At 47.3% G+C, this 5,381-nt stretch overlaps 1 pseudogene; it reads left to right on the top strand.

The window, feature by feature from the left end:
- Window positions 1-2,429: 2,429 nt before the first annotated feature.
- LOC147737838 (endogenous retrovirus group PABLB member 1 Env polyprotein-like) lies at window positions 2,430-3,944 on the top strand (annotated as a pseudogene).
- The last annotated feature ends 1,437 nt before the right edge of the window (window positions 3,945-5,381 follow it).

Genomic DNA, 5,381 nt, shown 5'->3' on the forward strand with positions numbered 1-5,381 from the left:
CTACACCGACAGCCAGTATGCGTTTGGAGTGGCTCACAGTTTTGGACGATTGTGGAAAGAACTTGGGTTCCTGACTTCGCATGGAGCTAAGATTCAGCATGGTCAGTTGGTGAATGAGCTTCTTGAATCACTGACCTTGCCTCTGCAAGTTGCGATTGTGAAATGTAGGGCTCACAAGAAGGTGACTGATGATGTTGGTCGTGTAAATGCATTTGCTGACGAAATTGCGAAAGAAACTGCAAGGAATGTGATGTGCCGAATGTATGTTGCAGGTCCTGCAAGATGGATTGGTGACGTTGGAATGTGTGAAGACACGATAGAGAGTGTGAAATCTATCCAAGCTGAGGCTACAGAGAAAGAGATGAACATGTGGAGAGAAAGTACGGGTAGAATGGATGCAAATGGTTGTTGGGTTGAATTGTCAGAGCATCAGAGACGGTTGATACCCGATGCGTACGTGCTTGCAGTGGTTACAATGGCTCATGGAATGGCTCATATCAGTGTGAAAGGGATTTGCAAGTTGTTGGCTCCAGTATGGCAAAATTCAGGAATTGTGTTCAACAAGGAGGGAGAGAATGATCTGATGGGATCGGTAAGGGCGTAATTACCACTCACATGGAGCGGAAGGTCCAGCCTGAGTCCGTGCCCTCAAAAAGTCTATTGATCAAAAAGATTGACACCCGAATAAAATAGTCTCAGGTACCCTGCGCTACATTTTAACTCACACCCAAGTCTGCAAACCTTTTGGCCCCATACCCACACTTCACTCATAGGCAGTTGGATACAAAAGATCTCCGTTAAAGAGCCCCTCTTTGAGGTGAGCCCATTGGGAATTGCACCGCCTACCCAACGAGGAGCAACGCCTATGATGAAGCATGACACCTGCAAGGGTGTGTGAGGCAAACATAGCCAACACAATGGATACCCAGTGGGAGGCTAACACCGCTTAACCGCCACCTCTTCCTCTGACCAGTGCATCACACATCCCGCCCTTCCCGAGGAACAGCCTTGTCAATCTTTTTGATCAATAAAATTCAGGAATTCCCAAGTGTGCAGAGAATGTGGTCAAGAATTGTATGGTGTATCTGAAATACAATCCTGGTAGGGGAACCCCAACTCCAGCTGGTCATTTTGCACCTCCTACGTATCCGTTCGAGGTTTTGCAGCTAGATTTCATCCACATGGAGAGGTGCAACAACTTAAAATACGTACTCGTTGTTGTTTGTGCCTTCTCAAGATGGATAGAAGCATATCCCCTAAAGGACAATACTGCCTTGTCCACAGTGAAAGCCCTTGTGAAAGAGTTCTTCCCCAGATTCGGAATGCCTAGAATGGTCTGGAGTGACAATGGAAGCGAATTTGTGGGTCGTGTGATGAAGAAATATGTGAAGGGCTAGGCATTCAACAGAAGTTTCATGCTGCAAATCACCCCCAATCAGCTGGACTAGTAGAATGTTACAATGGCACGCTTAAGTTAAAACTAGCCAAAATTCAAGCGAGCACTGGTCTTAAATGGTCTGATGCTCTACCATTAGCACTCCTATCAACCAGAATGACTGTGCATTCGCGAGTGGGACTTAGTCCATATGAAATAGTTTTTGGCCTTCCGGCCAATATCTGGGGAGTGCCAAGGCCCACAAAGTTCAGTGAAATCGAACACCCTGTTTTGCTTGACTATTTGTACGAATTGACGGCTAAATTGCGTGTTTTACATCAACAGGTCCATGACACCCTGCCTCCGGTCTCTGAAACTCCAGGTCATCCCATCGACCCTGGATCCTGGGTTCTCGTGAAGAATTTCCAGCGAATCAAGAACGACCAGCCCAGGTGGACCGGACCGCACCTCGTTCTTCTTTCCACGAGATCAGCTGTTCGAGTGGAAGGGAAGAAGCACTGGATCCATGGGGTCCATTGTAAAAGGGTACCTTTACCTCTGCCGTACGACCAGTGGGTCCAGAAGGGTGTCTCTGACTCAGAGACTGAAACCGTGCCACGTTTTCTGCCTTTCAGTGATGCACGTGTAAAAGGAACACTTACTGAACAAGAGAGTTATAATATTTTGCAACCAGCTGTATCACCGTCAGTTCCATTGGACACTACAGAGCCTGAACTCCTTTTCCGTGATCACACCATACCTGGAAAGCAAAGATACAATCTGAGGCTGAGAAATACGAACTAATAAAAGTGTTTTTTTTCTTCCAAGTACTATTTTTGAAAGCGCAGCTCTCCCATCTGAGAAACTTGCTTATTTTTGTTTTTCGAACCGCCATCCGGGTTCCGCTGCTAGGGCCGCGATTGCCCAAAGTCTTTGGGGTGCAGCTGACGACGTTAGGTGGACAGTTCTGGTTGGTCCAAGGGAGTTGCCCTAGACTGACAGAAGCATTCCTTAGCAGAAACAACCTCCCATCGCGGGCAGCACTTTAGAGAGGATGGAGTTTTTCGAGATGGAGAGACCTGCCAAAACAATGAACTTTAATGCCAGGATATGTAAAATGATGACAAAGAAAAGCTTTTTGATATTGTGCATTTTTATGTTATTCAGTATGATAATGTTTTTAATAGGATATGTTTTATTCTCTTTTCAAGTGACATTTGCACCCACTACATCGCCCATACCTCCTCCTTCTACTGTTTCCCCACACTCTTTTCAACCCCTTCCTGAACACGAATCCGCTAGGAGAGTAGAGTTTATTAATAACTCCTTTGTTCAGCTCTTGCACCAACACCAACTTGTAATGAACACGACTAACTGTTGGGTGTGTGGTCTTATGCCTCACACCACGGATAAAGGTATCCCTTATCTGGTCCTGCCATTCAGCCACAATGGTTCTGTGTGGGCATACAGAACAATGTTCATCTATGCTCGTGAAGTCTACCCCCTACGTTCTGTAAAAGACAATCCTAGGAATAGTGCTCTAGTTAAGGGTATAGTCGACATGATTGTGGAAGAGATTTCTTATGAAACTACCCCCGAAGATGAGACACTTGCATATATAGGATGGAACGTAACCGAATATGGAGATACTCTGAGTGAGAAACAGCAAGCTAAGAGATCTTCCCCGATATGGATTGTACCCCATCAGGGTCACCTGTGTCTGCAAGGTACTGGCAAGAATCCCAGGGCTCAGTTAGGGAAAAGTATCTGTACTGAAACATATGTTTTTGGGTCTCAGACTTCCCCTTCATTTTTAGCAGCTAAGAGTACCTATTTCATCTGCCATGATAGAGCCTATACATGGTTGCCCCCTGACTTTTCGGGCGCATGTTTTGTTTCGTTCCTGTTGCCTCCCACCTACACAGCAGCGGCAGATTACCACAAGACAAAGATAGTTAGTGGTGTCTTGAGTAAAGAAGACACTGCAGGTCAAGAATTTGGGGACTTCGCAAAGGGTTTTCTGCCGTTCTGGGGACCCATGGTTAACAGCAGGAACATAAGGCAATTAACAAGGGTGGTTGAATCCACCGTAGTTGAAACTGCCGGTGCCCTTAGTAACTTGACTGCTGAGCTCCAGTCGGATCGTCTTATGACCCTTCAGAACAGGGTCGCATTAGATGTCATACTTGCAGACCGAGGTGGGGTATGTAAATTGATCCAATCGAGTTGCTGTGTTTTCATTCCAGATAACGCTCCAACAGTGTAGCAGGCCATCTCCAAACTGCATAAGATTTCCGAATCTATTCATGTGAATAAAGGAGATTGGTGGTTAATGGGATGGTTCTGGGAACTGATATCCGGCTGGGGATGGAAAATTCTGATGGTCATTGGGATGGTCTTAGCCATTCTTTTCCTGTTCTGTCTGTGCGTGCAGTGTGCTCCTGCAATATGTGGCCTCTGTGCTACATCATGTGTAAGGAAACCTGTATCAAGAGACGAGCTAAGTACTAGGATGATGTTACAGCAGCATCTCAATGACTTTAGGAATATAGACCTGGACTCAGATTAGGATGAGATTAGGTTAATTGCCTATGTAAGGGCAAAAGGAGGGTTTGTGGTTCTGAAAATTCTGGACTCGTGAATAAAACTTTGTCTTAGCATAACGAATTTGATATCAAAAGACCGAGAATGGCTAGTACACTATGTACAAGCATTTTCGTCATATTCGAGTGACGATTTCACCTCGAAATCGTCATTTTCGTCCCGAACCCTTGGCTTCCATTTTGTGTACGGCAGCCATTTTGTGAGTTGCCCTCACATAGGCTTATAACTACAGCCAAATTCGATATCAAAGAACACGTACACCTTAATTGACTTTTCTGTGACCTGGGCAAGCTGGAACCATTGCCCCAGGCCAAACCTGTTTGGTCAGTTCCTCTCCCAGTGGCCGAACGAGATAGCATCAAGGCACAGCCTGCCATAAACCCTTTTCATTGCACACACACCCTGCCTAATCGTGCTCACACCTGTCCCTGTTCTTTTCTCTCTGACTTGCTTTATGATGAGGAGGTGCCCGTTTTTATTGGGGGTCTACCGGTATCTGATGGAAATGCTGGGCCTTGCCGGATAATTTATTGTGGGCTGGACAAACTGTGATGTGGGCTTGTCATCATGACTCTGCTTTTCCTTTGTAGTGGAAACATGTGAATGGTATACTAAAATGTGGAGAATGTTTGCCTGAAGCACAATATTTTGTATAAAAAGAGAAGCCTGGCTTTGTAAGATTGAGCAGTCTCCTGAGAATATACACACCGTGTTGTTGTACTTCTAGGACGCCTGTTACTTGGTTGCAGCCAATAAAATCGATCCTTGACTTCACCTAGAAGACTCTGAGTTTCTGTGGTCTGAATCAGGAAAGTACTCGAGGTCTTTGGGTGTACCCTGACACCGCTGGGTTACCGGTTTGGTACCGGTTCTGAAAAACCCAGTACCTCAGGATCTCTGGACTGACCCTTCCCTGGTCCTGCAAGAGAGGACAAACCATGTGTTTAGTCTGGCCTCTCAAAGGGAGCGAGAGCTGGCTCAGGATCCTGGTCCAGCAGGTCCCGTCTTCCATCCTGGTCCTCACAAGGCCCCGGCTCAAGTCCTGGCCCTCACAAGGCCCTGGCTCACGTCCTGGTCTTCACAAGGCCCCCGGCTCACGTCCTGGTCTTCACAAGGCCCCCGGCTCACGTTCTGGTTCACACAAGGCCCTGGCTCACGTCCTGGTCTTCACAAGGCCCCGGCTCACGTCCTGGTCCTCACAAGGCCCTGGCTCACGTCCTGGTCCTCACAAGGCCATGGCTCACGTCCTGGTACTCACAAGGCCCTGGCTCATGTCCTGATCCTCACAAGGCCCCGGCTCACATCCTGGTCCTCACAAGGCCCTGCCTCATGTCCTGGTCCTCACAAGGCCATGGCTCACGTCCTGGTCCTCACAAGGCCCCGGCTCACGTCCTGGTCCTCA

The sequence above is a fragment of the Lissotriton vulgaris genome, chromosome 1_1 (assembly GCF_964263255.1).
Source record: "Lissotriton vulgaris chromosome 1_1, aLisVul1.2, whole genome shotgun sequence".
Classification (NCBI taxonomy): domain Eukaryota; kingdom Metazoa; phylum Chordata; class Amphibia; order Caudata; family Salamandridae; genus Lissotriton; species Lissotriton vulgaris.